Genomic DNA, 17,165 nt, shown 5'->3' on the forward strand with positions numbered 1-17,165 from the left:
GAAAGTTCTACTTTCCAACCAATCCCAGCAACTCAGCATTCTCCAACTGTGTCACCCCTTCAAACTCACAAACTGTTACAAATATCTGTGAAAGCCCGTTTCACTCATGCCACACCACACTAGTTATGCTACCTTAAAAAGCACCACATTGTCTCAAACCTTGCGGCCTTTGGACCCAGAGTCTCCTGGGCCTGGAAGGCTTTTCTCTGCCCTTCTGCCTTCAAGATCTAACTTAACCTCCAGGGAAGCTTTGTCTTTCTCTCCCAAAGAGAATCTGACGTTTTATGTTCTCGCAGTACTCTGAGTGTCCCTCTATTACAATATTTATCACACTGCCTTGTAACTACTTCCTGAGTATTATAAATCTTTCTTTATTGTTACATTGTCAGCTCCTTAAGAATAGGGGTTCTATATTATTCATTCTATAACAGCACCTGGGACACTCAATAAATGCTTGCTGGTCGTATTATTATTATTATTATTTTTTTTTTTTTGAGATGGAGTTTTGCTCTTGTTACCCAGGCTGGAGTGCAATGGTGAGATCTCGGCTCACCGCAACCTCAGCCTCCTGGGTTCAGGCAATTCTCCTGCCTCAGCCTCCTGAGTAGCTAGGATTACAGGCACACGCCACCATGCCCAGCTAATTTTTTTTGTATTTTTAGTAGAGAAGGGGTTTCACCATGTTGACCAGGATGGTCTCGATCTCTTGAACTCGTGATCCACCCGCCTCGGCCTCCCAAAGTGCTGGGATTACAGGCGTGAGCCACCGCGCCCGGCTTTGCTGGTCGTATTATTAATATCACCTTTTATGAAATGCCTACCACATGCTAAGGACTACCCGAAATACTTGAGAAAGAGAAACTTGTTTAATCCTCATATAACTCATCAGTGAGATGAGTTAGCCCATCTTGGAGATAGGGAACCTGGCCTTCAGAGAACCTCAGCTAACTGTGAGATGAAGGAACAAACCAGCTTGAACAGGTCAATTCCCGCCCTCCCCAAACACTGCCATGTACGTCTAACCCCAGGAATAATCATGCCATGCCCTTAGGCAGTCCAAGGTAGATGTTTGTTTCCAGTTATTGAAATCTACTCAATTTGAGTCCACCAATCGATACGCTGCTGTTGAATAAACATTGGGGGCATCTGCTGTTCTATAGAGGAACAGCTTGTCATTTCAGTAGCACCAAAGCAAGGTTAATTAGCCCTTTCTATGGCCAATGGGCACCGAAGTCTCCCTACATTCTTACTTTTCCTTCAGCAAAAAGTTTTAATGGTGATCTTTCTAAAAGGCAATATGCCTCCAAGGTGAAAAGTCATAGAGAAGGGGAGCACAGTCAGTGGAGTAAGGAAGGGGCAGGGTGGGATTTCATCACCGCGGTGCAGTGATTGAGGGTAAGTTGGGGAGAGCTGCACCACCCCATGTCCAGATGCTGTGCTAAGTGCTCCACATCCTTTCTCTCTCTCTCTCCCCCAGAGCACCTTTCACCTCTTCAAGGAAACACAGTGTTCAACAACCTCCTAACCACAAATCCAGTGGTCCCTCCCAGCCCTGGGCCTCTCCCCACAAGAAGAGCAGCTTAAGAAGCCAGGCACTGTCTCTTCCTGGCTGCCCCTCTGTGGGCACCGCCAGCCCCCTTGGCTTGTATGGATCTAGATCCCGCTGCAGCTTCATCTGTGTTGCTCCTTGCTGACAGGGCATGCTCTGCCTCACTCTCCTGCCCCACTGTCTTTTTCCCTGCCAGCCTCTTCAATCCACCAGGGTCCTACCCTCAGCCTCCATCTCATTTCACCAAATGCTCGCTCCCTGGGTGTCCCATACAAGCCCACATATGATGTGACTTATACCCATCAGAGTCACCCTCAGAACACCTGCAAATCTTCATATTCACTCTTAACAGTGACTACAGAAACAGAAACCAGGTTTACAACAAATCCCCCAAGCTCATTTCGCAAACAACCCTCTGCCAGAAGCCTATAAAAACAACAGATTTGGAATGGGACTCTGGTCCAGTCCCTTTCTGTGCCCATCCCAAATTAGAAGGAAGTAGGATGAGGGCGTGAGGGGAGAAAGAATACAAGACAGTGAACATAAAAAGCAAGGATCTAGCTGTACCCTTACCAAATGTGCATTTTTCTATGTGTACATTATACTTCAATAACACTGGCTTTTTTTTTTTTAAGAATACAAATAAAACAAAAGGCTGACAACTGAAAAATCCATGACCAAGATTAATAGCACTGGGTAACTGAAGCAGGAGAGGGATATAGAACTATTAGTTCACCTTCCTGTTTCTAATATACCCAAGGGAAGACTAAGCAAGGAGAACCTTATGGATTAGGAGCAGGTAATTAGTGTGTCCATTTATTATGTTACACAATTATAGGTCTCAAAAACAACTTTGAAGAGAGTTGTAGACCTAGAGAGAAGAGCATGAAAAATCATCTAATCCACCTTTTCATTTTCTAGATGAGGAAACTGAGGCTGAGCAAGGGAAAAAGTCCTGTCCCTACCCAGCAATCATCTGCCACATATGCCTCCTCCACCTTCTTATTCACTGAGAGCACGACACGAAGCAAGATGAACGGGGCCACACCAGGGATAGGAGAGCTCAGATGGACTTTCTGATATTTCCTGGGCTGGAGAAAGCACATAGCAGCCTGATATGACCAGTTGTGCAAAGCATATTGCCTCTCTTTGGTGCCATCTTTTTCCCTTTGATGTGTGATCACTTCATTCCCTCCTTGATTGCTTTTCAAAAGCAATCTAAATTAATGTGAATCCACAAAGGGCAAGGCTCTCTGTGAATAATTAGTGCATGATAATAAATGCAAATAGGGAAAGATGCAAAGTTGGCCTAAGAATTAGTGATCCCTGCTCCCCTGCCCATTCTCTTCACATTACGAATTCTCTTTACACTATGAAAGAAAGAATTTGAGGAAACTTGAGAAAGGGTTGTATTCCTAAACAGACCACTGGGTTCATTGAAGGATGGCAGAAAGAAAGAACAGAAGCTAAAAGAATCAGACCAGTGACTGCTACGGGGTCTGTGTCCTTTTCTTGTAGGTTCCACTGAAGACAAAATACTTTTCTAGACTTCTGCCATTTAGAGGAGGACATATCATCACAGTCAAGAAGGAGCCACCATAATTTGATCCTGTCCACTCAGGATTTTCTCCTACAAACCTTTAGCTCCAGTCAATCTTGTCTCCTTTCTGCTCCTTGGCTAAATTAAATTAAAAACAAATCCAAAGTCGGAGATAAGATATTTTCAGACCTTCAGTAGGCCTCTTTTGAATATTATGCAGAGAGAACTGGACAAACTGAGGTTTAGGAAATGTTGCAGCCCGTAAGGCAAGCCCCTGCTTATTCTCCGTCAAATGGTTTGTACCTAGTCCCTCCTGGAAGTCTGTTTTTATCTATTGTCATCTTTAATGGGCAGAGAAGTATGGGAAGGGGATGAAGTATCTGTGGAGCCTGAAAATTGGGCTCTCCCCCATCCCTTTATTTAAGATCATAGACTATTAGTTCAATCCAAGACGTGTGCAGGGACATACATCCAAACTATATCATCTCCCATGCACCCCACATTCCCTACACTCCCTGTAGTCCAGGGACAGAAAACAGATTTCAGCTCAAGTGTCTTCTAATCCATTTACAATGGCTGCCTGGAGGGCTATATTCAGAACAGTCTTGGGATCCCATGCTTTGGACCAGTAGGAAATGGGTGAAAATCCAGAAGTTCCATGTCCTTCATGTCTCTGTCATTCCTGATTCAATCTGTGATTTTTCCTGTGGCCTGATTAAGGCCTTTGGGGAAGAATTGACACCCAGTGTCACAGAGTAAATTGATAAAAGAATCCAGACTCGAACCCAGCTCTCCCTGAATCTCCTATTTTCCTATTATCCAGAGTTTAAGACAGCAGATGGATCTAAGAGTATAGTCATAATACTGTAACCATTTCTAAATGTTGACTATGTGTCAAGTACTAACCTAAGTGCTTTTCATGTATAATCTCATTTAACCCTGCCAGAACACTGAGAAATAATCATCCCCACTTAACAGATGAAATTGACACACAGGAGTGGTCAAGTAACCCGTCCAATATCCCAGGACTAGTAAGTGACAAAGTAGAGATTTACATACAGCAAGAAAAGAACAGAACTGGATCTAGAAACATCCTCATACAATCGGTGGAAGATTCTGGTAATTTCACCAACACATACAAAATCAATTCGCATTGGAAAAATATCCCATGAAGGCCCAGTGATCTCTTCAGCCCTGGTGATGTCAAAGGCTGCAGAATAAGGAGTGGAAAGTCCTAGTTACTGTGACAGGAAGCAGCAGTGAGTGACTTTGAAGGCGGGAGATGAGAATAGGCAATTCAGCAGGACTCAGGACACTGAGCTCTTGGCATGAACATACAGGTTTCACCAAAGTCTCAAGTATGACAGGTTGGCCCCAAAAGGTCCCATTTTGCTCAAAAGATTTCCTAAAACTGAAAATGTCGTATAATGGAATATCACTGGCTGGCTCCAATCCCCAGGGCTTGCTGTTTCAGAAGAGAAAGAGGTGCCCATCGATGTATTTATAGGCTTAAAGCTGGCATGCACTGATGCTACCTGGGGTTACTTGACATCTGTCTTAGTGCACATTTCCTCCACCTTTTTGTTTCATTAGGTTTTAATCAGCTAGCTATTTGGGGCCTGAATTAGGATTTCACACACATCCAGAGCCAAAAGACAAAACAAACAAGCAAAGGAGCCCTGAGACTAAAACAGAATTTGGGACCAGGAGCTTGGGAAGGGTGGGCCCTTGGAAACAACTCCTGTGTGGGATCAAAGGAAAGTCAAGTGGTATGTCACATCCTAGGGCTGGGGACCTTTGGGCAGGGGAGCCCCACTGCCTTGAGCTCAGCCAGTCACCCCTTTGTTCCATGACCTTGGCCTGGAAAGCTCTTCCCTCCCATCCCTGAGCAAAATCCTAAAGTTCCTTTAAGTCCTGGCCCAAATGTCAACTTCTTTGGGAAGTCTTCCCTTACTCCATCCCTACCCCACCACTTCTTCCTACAAAAGAGAAAAAGAAGTTTCTCCTCCCCCTCCTCCATACTCTATCCTCAGCTCCCAGCCCATCCCACAAGTCTCTGGAGGCTGGGAGAACACAGGTGTGGAGTAGCCTTCATTCACAACCTTGGAGAGACTGGAAGAACAGCAGCAGCCCTGTGGAGGCAAACCCAGGCCCAGGCACCATGGTCTCCCAGATTATGATGATTCACACATGGAAAGCATTGGAGAGAAAAAGCGGAAAAGGAATATGCTACTCAAATTTCTCTACCATGAACAAGTATTGCTTTTATCATGGAAAAACATAAACATTTTAATGAACTGCACATTTCTCATGCTAAAGCAGCTAACAGTGTTTCCTATTGCATGGAAAATAGACACGAACCTGTCCACAGGATGATGAATCCACAATTGACAGGAGGCATTGACAGAGTAGCTCGGGTACACGGGAGGGAGGAAACTCAGCATGCCTGGGGGCATCAGGGAAGCTTCCACATGGGATGAGTGAGAGCTCTCCAGGTAAAAGGGAAGAGGAGGCAGCAGGGAATTCCAGGCAAAAGGAACAGTATGTACAAAGGCAAAGTCATAAGAGTGCAAGGTAAAAAATATGGCTGGAATGTGGGATGCATGGGAGATTATATCATTTAGATGTGTGTCCCGGTCCAAATCTTATGTTGAACTATAATCTGCAATGTTGGAGGTGGGGACTGGTAAGAGGTGACTGGATCATGGAGGCGGATTTCTCATGAATGGTTTAGAACCATCCCCCTTAGTACTGTCCTCACGCTAGTGAGTTCTTGTGAGATCTGGTTATTTAAAAGTGTGTAGCATCTCCCCCCAACTTTATCTCACTCCCGTTTTTGCCATGTGATATGCCTGTTCCGCCTTCAGCTTCCACCATGACTGTAATTCCACCATGATTCCACCTGAGACCTCCCCAGAAGATGTCGGCACCCTGCTTACTGTAAAGCCTGCAGAACCATGAGCCAATTAAACATCTTTCCTTTATAAATCATCTAGTCTCAGGTATTCCTTTACAGCAATGCAAGAATGGCCTAATAATGAAGAGAATCATGGATGTGAGGTATGCAATAAAGGGTTAACTCCACTTTGGGGTCCTCAAACTCTGCACCTTCCAAAGAAAGAACTGGCCCTTGTCTAGCCCCTGGGAGATAACCTTTGAGCCCACGGAATATCATGCCTGGTAGAATAGAGTATCTTGTATCACTGGGGCTTTGGGCCACCCCACATAGTTTATGCTAACAGTATTACTCATGATAAAGGCCTGTTTTTGTTTGCCTGGCGTCCCAGGCCATACGCTATCGGTTTGATTCTAGGGGTCCAGGGGTTGCATAGAGACGGAGTAGCCAAGGTCAGTCACATGAGTGACTCATACTTCCGTGACTCACCCCTTTCTCCCAACAAAAACCCTGGACACCAAGGGGCAGTTGGGCTTCCCCAGTTGGCAATACTTCCTATGTGTTGTCACACATCATTGCTGGGGTAGTTCAGCACTGTCCAAATGACCCCCTGGGAGAGGACAACTGGAAATGTATGCTTGAGGTTTTCCTGGACCCCGACCTACACACCCTTTTCCTTGGCTAATCCTAATCTGTCTCCTTTTGCTGAAATGAACCATAAGCATGAGTATAACAGCTTTTCTGATTTTTGTGAGTCCCTCAAGTGAATCATCAAACCTAAGGTAGCCTACCCTCATCATAGAGAGTCAAACAGGAACAGGGCAAGAAGAGCTTTTCCTGGAAGGCTAATGAGTCTGAACTTTGCCCTGAAGGTAATCGTTACAGCAACTCCAGGCTCTAACCTGGAGCTGGCACGACAAGACCAAATGTACACTTCTAGAAGATCCTTTGGACTGCAGTGGGGAATGAATGGGGGAGCTGGGGGAGCAGAGCTGAAGCAGGGAGACCAAGACCTGGGAGGAGACGGCTGAACCAGTCCAGGTAAGAAGAGCTGGGGTGTCCTTGGTAGTGGGCAGTGACCACAGTAAAGGACTGAACTCAAGAGACTGAAAATAGATGCAACAAGACTTGCCAGCCAATTAGACTCTGGGGTGAGGGAGGCAAGTCAAGGATGACTCCTAGATTTCTGGCCTGAGCAATTGGAGGGATGATGGAGCCAGTCACTGAAGTGAGAAATCCTGAGTGAGGAAGCTGATGTTCGGGGGCTGGGAAGAGGTTCTGATGCCCAAGCCCAGCCTGGCTGTTTTCACTGTGTTCGTTTCTACAATTCAAGAACCATCAGATTGCTCTTTTTTCTCTCCTTGAAGTCATCCCTTCAGCCCTTTGCCCGCAGTGATCACTAACTGATCGCTTCTCCTTAAAAGCCACGGAAAGGTGTGCTTGGCCGATCTCCTTGACCTCCATTTTTCTGCTGGCAGAATCACAAGAAAGGCATCAGCACCTTCTGTGAAATGGGAGCCAGGAAGAGGAGATGCCCAGGTGGGTGGCAGAGGCCTAAATAAACCACAGCTATGCAAGGAGTTTTCAAACACCAAGGATGGGGAGGGTCTTGGGGCAGACCATGGGGAGGTGGGACTAAGATCCCTGTGATGTTGGGTGGGGGTTGGGGGCAGGGTTGAATGAAATCATAAGAAACAAAGGCTCTGCAAGCTGCACAGAAAATCTTCCCTTGGCCTGGGGTTAAGCTGTACTTTACACATTTCCAGGTGTCTAGGAGTCCATGTCAGCTGCTGTCCCTCCACACCACAGACCAGACATCACAAAGAGTGGCCAGGCCTTCTGAGTAAAGGTGATCCAACCTGTCACTAAGCCTAAGGGCAAATCCTGGCTGTGCTGTGGTGACTCCAACAACCCCAAACAGCAGCTCAGAGGCTGCAGCCGCCCTCAGAGGTATCACTGGGAAATACTCATTACCAGCCTTCCATTGCTCACCCGCCCCATCCCACCTCTGCGCATCCCAAACCATCAGCCAAGTGTACAGCTGGCTTCCATCCTTAGAGCCTTCCTCCTTCATTTGCCTATTCAACAGTTACAAAGGCCTGAGCTGCAGAGGGGCTTTGAAAAACCCATTCTGCCCAGAAGAAAGAGAACTGAGAGTAAGCAAGACAGAGAATAGGTAGAAGCGGGGAGGAAAACAAGCAATCTCTAGATCTCAAATGGGGACCCTGATGTAGCAAGAGCCTTTTCTAAATCCTTTTCCAATAGGGTAATATGGAAAATGGTTGAAAATACAAGCCAACTGGGGCTTGAATCCCAAATGGGCCATTTACAGCTGTGTGACTGAACAAGTAATTTCATATTTCTGAGCCTCAGTTTTCTCATCTATAAAATAGAAAAATACCTATGTCATAAGTTTAAGATATGGATTAGATGAGCTAAGATCTAAAATGTCTTCTATTCAGTAAGTGCTCAATAAATGTTATCTCTTTTTACTATTGGGTCTCTAAGTCTGGAGATCAAGGAGGAAAGTTTCACGTGCTGGGTCTGCAGGTAATATAGTGAGACATGGTTTCTGTACTCACACTCCTAACTCAGGTGGGCTGAGAGGATCACATAGTCTGAGGCTGTGCAGGGCTGAAAACCTCCTAAGAGGTCATCTGATCCCCTATTTTCATTGGTGAGAAAACAGAGATATAAAATGACCTTCTCCCAAAGTCACACAGCAAGATAGTGGCAAAGTCAACACTAGAACCAGGGCTCCAGACTTCAATTGTTCTTTCCTCTCCACAGAAACGTATAAAAACAGAATGAAAGGATGCCACAAGTCAGGATACGAAGAAAATTTCAAATAACTTTCTATAGAGAACACTGTGCCCTGTCCAGATCCCCATTCCCGGGCCATGTACCATCCCTTGGCTGCTTTGAGTGGTAGCTGCCGGTGGCTCACAGCTGCCTCATCCTCTGGAGAATTGCCACCCCTACCGCCCCCACACCCAGCTGATGAGGAAGATTACACCCAATGTCGTGTTGGCAAATGTTTAGCAGCCACTTTCTGGTGGGGTCGGGGGAGCCCTGGCTTGAGTATTTGCCACTTCCTCTGGTGTAAATATTCCCACAATGGCCGACTCCAAACAAGACATCACCAAAGGTGGAGTTGCGAAGAGATGCACATAGCTCTCCAACACCTAATATTTCCACCATAAAGATCCAATACAAAAATAACCGCAAGTGCACAGATTTTTTTTAAACTGTAGTAAAATAACTAGAAAGTGATGACTTCTGAATATGTATTTCCATTGTTTTAACATTATTTACTTAAATATGATTTTATATGATTTAATTGTTAATAGTGGCTCACAAAATTCCTCAAAACTTGGCCATCGTAAGCTCTTAAGGGCCAGGTTCAGCACACCACTGGTTTATCCCCCACCCCATCCCTGCCAGCCTGAGGCCGGTGACTGATGACATGGGGGTGCAGAACCCCAGCTATTCATCCCATCTAGGGGTAAGGAACAACTCGTGGTGTGATTAATCCCAGAATTCCCATGGATCAGGCCCAGAGTAGACTTGCCTGAGGCCACTTCCTCCCTCAGCTCCTTCTCTTCCCCTATCCTTCTGTTCCCACCTCCTTACAGATATTTCCAGAAGTGCACACCAATAAACAGCATGCACCCATGCACCCAAGGCCCCATCTCAAGCTTTACTCTTTTTTTTTTTTTGAGATGGATTTTCGGTCTTGTTGCCCAGGCTGGAAGGCAATAGTGGGATCTCAGCTCACTGCAACCTCTACCTCCTGGGTTCAAGCAATTCTCCTGCCTCAGTCTCCTAAGTAGATGGGATTACAGGCACCTGCCACCACACCCAGCTAATTTTTCATATTTTTAGTAGCGACGGGGTTTCACAATGCTGGCCAGGTTGGTCTCAAACTCCTGAACTCAGATAATCCACCCACATTGGCCACCCAAAGTGCTGGGATTATAGGCATGAGCTATGATGCCCGGCCTCAGGCTCTACTTCTAAAAAACTCAACTTAAGCCATGCATGGTGGCTCACACCTGTAATCCCAGCACTTTGGAGGCCAAGGTGGAAGATCACTTGAGCTCAGGAGTTCAAGACCAGCCTGGGCAACACAGCAAGACCCATCTCTACAAAAAGTAAAAAATTATCCAGGAGTGCTGGTGTGCACCTGTAGCCCCTGCTACTTGCAAGGCTGAGACAAGATGATCACTTGACCCCAAGAGTTTGAGGCTGTGGTGAGCCATGATCACAACACTGCATTCCAACCTGGGTGATAGAGCAAGACCCTGTCTCCAAAAAACAAAAAGCAACAAAAAAGAAAAGAACCCAACCTAAAATATTGTACAGAGTAAAAATTTAGGGAGAAAGTAGAAAAGATCACTGTGGCTTTGGAGGGATCCAGGGAAGCTTTCTGCAGGAGTTGGGATCAAAAGAGTGGATAGGATTTTGATTTGGAAATAAAAACCAGGAACTCTCCAGATGGAGAGAGCAGTTTAATCCAGGTGAAACCAACAACCATGCATTTGACAGATCCGTCTGCCAGGCAGGATGGGGTTTTCCTAGAGACAAGCCATGAGCCCTGGGGACCACCCATTAAGGACTGCCAAAGTTGGAGGAGGGGGCGTTTCCATGGCTACGGTGTGATTAAGAAAGATGTGTGGCTCTCTGGCAAGGGCAGCATGGTATCCTAGTTTCCACTAGAAACATCGTCTGTACCAAAACCTTTGGAGCCAGAAGGTCATCTTCGGATCATCGACTGCCACTGATGGATGAAAGTTTTGAGTTGTAAAGACGTAAATTTAGTATATTTATTTTAATAGTTGTGTTTTATGTTTTCTTTGCTCTTGTTTTTGTTTTACTTTGTTTTTAATATTTTAATTGTGGCAAAATATGCATAACAAAAACATACCCTCTGAACCATCTTTTCTTTTGTCTTAGAGTTACCTCCAGTATATAGCATCGATGCTGACTTTTTATTTGCAGAAGTATATAACATTTCCCTCCAAATCAGTTTGTACAGAATAGATAGATCAGTTTAAAGAAAAATATGCAGAAGACAATAAAGGTGACATAAATATGGAAAATTGCAAAGATAAGACACAAAACCCTAAATTTTGCAAACTAATCCAATACTCTTATTTTAAGACAGCAAAATTGCACCCAGATAGAGTAAGGGAACAGCCAAAGGTCAGGCAGCCAGTTAGATGCAGAAAGAGGATTAAAACTCAGGTCTTCTAATTCCCATTTCTACATTTTTCACTCCTTTTTAAAGAAGGAACAAAAACAACGTTTTCTTTTCTAAAACATACCTCTCCAAAGTTTTTGTCCTCCCCATTCAAAGATACACAACAGAGAACATACCAGGTTCTTTTTCACTCGTGACAAGAAAAGTCACTTTCCTTTTTAAGTCAGCCTCAGTGATGGTTTTCAGGATAGAAAAGGGATTCATATAGATGACAGGGTGTACTGGCCTAAAGAGGACACAAATCCTCTAGAAATCTGTCACCTTGAATTCATCATTCTGCTGTCATCAGATGTCAATGCTAGAAAGGAAAGAAAAGTTGGCATTTTGATGCCAGTCTCTGCCTCTAGCTGTTCCATGGGACATGCCCTGTCAAAGAGATAGCCAGTTTTCCAAACTAAAATCTACAACCAAAGTTGGTTTAAAAATCATCCTGCTGAGAACTGTGAATTGCGAAATTGGCTCTGCCACAAAATGGCTATGGACTCCAGCCTCCTTTCTTAATCGCTCCAGATCTCAGTTTACCCACTTTCAAATAGAGATAATAGTTCTTGTTTATTTCAATATCAGTTCAATAATCACTAAACGTTTTGCTTGACAACTTCATAGTTTGCAAAACGTTACTCCTCATTTTGCAGTGTCCCATTTAAACTAAATGCAGTGTCTCATTTAAACAGTATTATTTATTAATACCCACAACTGCGTGAGGTGGGTATTATTATTTAACAGACTGGGTGACAGACTTCAAAAGACCATGTAACTTGCCCATAGTTCTAAGTGGCTCTGAAACCCAGATCCTGTGATCCCAGATTATGCATCTTAGCAGTTTAGAAGTACATCACCAGCATTTCCCAAAGCTTATGCTTCAGAATCCCTGTTCTCTAACTACATTGTTATTAGTTATTATTTTCTAAAAAAGGTGTCATAATCAAATAAAATTGTGGTAAAAGTTTAAAGGACTTCCTTCACAGCCCCGGGACTTTAATGTTAATTGTACATCTCCAAGAGGGAATAGAGCATGTAGTCTTTCCAAAACTTATTTGTCAAATTACCCAATTTAGGTAGAATCTCTTTCTTTAAAATAATATTCCAGAGAATATTTGGGAAATACAAAAACTATCCTATTGTAGTTACTCTTCATTTCATTATTACTTTCAGGTAGGTTGTCTGTTGCTTTATAGAAACTGGTAAACTGTGTTACCAAGCAGGACACAGGCCTTTCTATAGAGACTGTCTTTCAAGCCTGTAACAATTAGACTGGTCACAGCCTATTTGCTCCATGGGACAAGATGTTGGATGATAAGGTTTCTGTCATTACATCTGATTTATGTTCAGATGTTTCAAAAAAAGTAGAACATTCTTTATATGTCTACATGGCCTTAACTACATGTCTCAGGCAACTAGTGTTTATTTAATATTTCTCTTGCCTTTTATCTGTGTTCTATCATTTCTCTACATAGGCCCACTGAGTCAAGGAAAACACCCTCTTCTTCAGAGGCTGCTCAATTACCACACCCAGTGATAAGGAAGACTGGGATAATAAGGAAGGAATAACTCCCTCTCCTTATACCAAGGGGCCCTAAAGAAACCACAGGACCAGCTTCCTGGGCTTACAGTCTATCCAGCACTCAGTTGCCAGTGCTTGGTTTGGTGCTCTACTAGCACTGTCTTGAAACTCTTCATTTTTGAAAAGAGGTTTTACCTTTTCATTTTGTACAGGGCCCTGCAAATTATGTATCCAGTCCTGAGCAACCACTATTTAACTGTAAGCTCCATGAAGGCAAAGACCATGTCTGTCTACTCCCAGCACCTGGCTTTGTGTCTAGCACAAGAAAGGTGCACGCTACGTATGCACGAAATGAATCAGTCAATAGGTGCAAGGAAGAGGCTGCAGGACCCAGAGGCCTCTCCTTTCCCCAGCAAACGACGAAGCTATGACCGCCCTTTCTTCTAAAGGGCATTCACATGTAAAACAGGCTCAGCCACCAAACAAGAATGAAAACTCATACACAAACTGGAGGAATAGGCCAGCACAGAAAATTAAAACCCCAGTCTGCAGGAAGGCAAGCAAGTGAAAGAGGGGCAGCAAGCAGACACACTGTCCTCTCACTCCAGATAATGGGCCATTTTCCAACACTTCTCGCAGCAAGAGCCAATTTCAGAACAGAACCCTAACCTGAATGTGGTGCATGTTCCTTCCTGCCCCCATCCAATATCTGCCCCCCTTCCCATCCTTCCTAAGCCAGCTATCTCCAATCCCCAGCACCTCTCAGCTGCTAAAAGCCTGAAAGGTTTAATCTCCAAGAAGGATGCTCAAGGGCTCCGTTATCAGAGTTACTTAATTCTGCATTTGCAATGGGCTTAATCATCTGCATCAGACCACACTCCCGCGACTCACTCACACGCGCTACCTCTCTGCTCCAGCTGAAAGTTGTTCTCACTTCATCAGCACCTCAGAAGCGTTCATAAATGCAAATGTGTACTAGCAGAAGTGGGGGTGGGGGGTTCGGTTTTGTATTCCTGTTTTTCAGTCACACCAATGTGCTAGCAACGCTGATTGAGATTTCTTTTTAAGCCATGGTATTTTACCTCCCCCGACCAATCAAGTAGTTTCCAATGTCCTTTGTTTTTTTTCTCTGTTCACTTTATATGACTGCTGTGACAATATTTTCCATGTGGCTCCATTACCTCCAGAGGCCTCATTTCTTATGACTGTATAATATTACATCAAAAAGTTGTAACAATATTATATAGGTTCTGCTTTTGTTGGTTTTTGTTATAAATAGTGCTGCAATGATCATTTTCAAGAGTATGGGATTTAAAGAACTGCATTCAAATTTTGGCTGTGTCTCTTCCTAGTTATTGAGTCCCTAAAGGGGAAACAATCGTATTCTCTAACTCAAAGCATGGCTGACGGGAAAGTGCTTTATAAACTATATGAGCACTCTACAATTATTCATTATTACTTGACATGCCAAGCCCCATCCAAAAGATTTACAAAAACTTGGTCTCTCTCCCCTGGAAATTTGCCATTGAGACAGACACCATTGAGCTCTTAAATAAAGGAACAATGACAAAGAAGAAATGAAAAACCAGTATAAATGCTTAAGAAAAAAAAAACCAAGCCTTCAGAAAGGCCTTATGAATTGCAAGACACACTATCAGGCTGCAGGTTGGCTGGTAACCAGGAAAATGGCATTTAAAAGCAAGCCGATTAAAGGAGAAGCTGACAATATGTAGGCTGTATGCAAGGCATCACTTGTGTGCTTGTGGGGAAAATAACTACAGCCTGGAAGAAGGTAAACTGTGTCCCGTGAGGACTAGGACCACGAGCTGTAAAAAGAAAAAGTATGTGTCCTTTAAACGTCACCAATATACTTTGTTTTTAAGATAAATAAGCTATATTATCAAAACTAAAATTGTTTTATTTGAATAAAGTTTAGAAAGATCCTATATACTGTAAGAGTATGTTATTAATATTTAGGGAGTTGGACAAGGATTCTTTCATTCACTCAATATGTATTTATTGGGCCTATGATGTGCTATTTTGCTATATTCTAGGACAAACAGAAAGATGAAAAAGACGAGCTCCCAGCCCCAAAGGAGCACACCAAAGACCATGGTAAACGTGAATAGTGCCATCCTATTAAAGTGCCTGCAAAATGTTATGGAAGCAATAAGGAGGAAGCAAGTAATTGTTGGCTGAGGAAGTCTCACAGCTGAAGTCACTTGTGACCTGGGTCTTACTGGATGAGTAGTTTCCCAGGCAAGGAAGAAAGACCATGAATGCGTATGTGCCTCCCTGGGATAGAAAGCAGAAGAAATTTCCAGATCCCAAAAAGACAGGGTTCCAGGCAGTATTGTTCTGCGTAGTGGAAAAACCACATACATCAATATTACCTGGGGTACTTGCTTCAAATGCAAATTCCCAGGCTCCACCATAGACATACTGAATTCCATGGTGGGACCCAGCAATTTACAGCTTACTAAGGTCCTAAGGCCATGCTGACACATTTAAAAACCAGCGGTACCAGTAATAGAATGGCACTTTCCAAACAAAACTCAAGTCACGACTACCCCAAGATGATCAGCTGCCAGTGGTTTGGAAATTCACCCAGGGAGGCCCTGGAGCAGAGGAGGGTGAGCATGTTGGCACCTCCCTCAAGCCAATTCCAGAGGCCTCCCTCTGCCCTTGACAGCCAGCCAATGCTGGTCCAGATGGATATATTCCCCAATCAGGCACACACCATTTTGTTGGCTTAATATTGATTTTCCAATAGGAAGGCTCAGTGACAACAGACCAGACATGAAGGACGCTGACAGAAGCCAACCAGGCCCCACTCCTGCCCTCTCAACCACCATCTTTAACTCCCACAAATCAGGCTGGTATCCCCGACCCCAAGACCCCAGGTGAGGAAAAGGGACTGTAAGCTCCTCCGCAGTGGCCACTGACCCAAGGTTGAAGCTCAGGTGATAGAAAAGCCTGGAAGCCAAGGCAGATGTTCAGCCAAATTAAGTGGTTCCAGGAGAAAATGAAAACTTGCCTGACGAGACATCTGGTGTCCATTAACCTCCTAAGCAGAGCTGCAGCAGAGCCATCTGCTGGAACAGACTCTCCAGAGGCAAGGAGCATCCCCGCCCTGTGTGCCTCTGCCTGCTCCTAGCAAAGGCCTGGCCTTGACGAGGGAGGAAAAAGACCAGCCCACTTGCCTTCAGGTCCCTATAACTGGTTCCTTCCTAACTAGGGAGTCAGAAAAAAGAACAGTCAAGAGATACCCTATGAGGCTGCAATCATGGGACTTGGTATTTGCCATCAGTGAGAGTACAGGGACATCAAGGAGAGCTTATTCTATATCGAGTGCATGTAACACTCAAGGAGACGTGGTACAGAGACTTGAGTGCTACTGGAGGGATGTGATTCCTAAGTTGCCCAACTGACAAATACAGAGAAAGGAAAGACAAACATTTCATGAAGACCCGCCACGGGCCAGGCAATGTGCTGTGCATTTTCAGATCTATGTATCTCATTGAATCCTTACAACAACTCTGTGCTTTAGATGTTACTATCTGCGTTTTACAAATGCCAAGGCTGGGCTTCAAACTCAGGTCTTTCAACTTCCAGAAAAAGTTGAATGCTTCTTTTGCTAGAGGACTGTGCCACACTGAAGCCAGTTTCTTTGGTTTGGAGGATACGGGGAGAGAGGTGGGGGAAGGGTTATAACAAAAGCTGTTTGTGGGGCTATAACAAAAGATTATGCATGGATGGGGTTTGCTGCCTTTGATGCTTTTGAAGATGACCAGACTGAGGCTTGAAATGTATCCATGGAAACAGCTATGGCGGGAGCAGCAGCCAAATTAGCTCGCCCTTGAAGCAGTTGGATTCGGGACCCTGAAGACTCTTCCTTGATGAAGGAAGAGTGGCGTCAGTGCCCATGTTATCCCATGTCAGTGCCCATGTTATCCAGCCTATCCAGACACCAAGCTTTTCATGAAGCTAAGCCTTCATCACCCTCTGAGCCCCAACTCCAGGGAGCTGAAAACCCTCCTGGGGCAGCTCCTGGACAGGAAACCACCCTGACGTTCACTAGCCTGCCCTGCTCCAGCAAAGACCTGCACTCTAACCATAAGCTCCTGTCTGGAGCAGAGGTTTCCCTGCCGAGGCATAGACCTCCACATGGAAACTGCCTGCCTGCCTCCCCCTGGAGCCCCGTCCTAGATTCCTTCCCCAGCTCTGCTCACCTGCTGGAAACCCTCTGTCCGCTCTGTGGGAACCCCCGAGCTGATGCTGGGCCTGAATCTCCCACAGGCCTGGGACTCTGTACCTCACAGCCGAGGCCTCTAGTGTTGTCTCTGCTGGAGTTCATGCCCCACACCAGGAGGGCAGGACCATTCCCCCAGCTGCCCATGATGTAGGTGGCTG

At 44.8% G+C, this 17,165-nt stretch overlaps 1 protein-coding gene and 1 long non-coding RNA gene across 5 annotated transcripts in view; one reads left to right on the forward strand and one right to left on the reverse strand.

Annotated features, from left to right (window-relative positions):
* The window catches only part of SRGAP3 (SLIT-ROBO Rho GTPase activating protein 3), a 255,614-nt gene that overhangs the window by 191,622 nt on the left and 46,827 nt on the right, over nt 1-17,165 (reverse strand). The gene's annotated exons all lie outside the window — the stretch shown is intronic.
* LOC105730161 (uncharacterized) lies at nt 6,539-8,477 on the forward strand. Its single transcript, XR_001110400.2, has 3 exons — nt 6,539-7,026; nt 7,464-7,524; nt 7,752-8,477. It is a non-coding gene; the product is annotated as an uncharacterized LOC105730161 (long non-coding RNA).

Source organism: Aotus nancymaae, unplaced genomic scaffold (genome assembly GCF_030222135.1).
Source record: "Aotus nancymaae isolate 86718 unplaced genomic scaffold, 86718_ANA_hifiasm-v0.15.2.pri h1tg000046l, whole genome shotgun sequence".
Lineage (NCBI taxonomy): Eukaryota > Metazoa > Chordata > Mammalia > Primates > Aotidae > Aotus > Aotus nancymaae.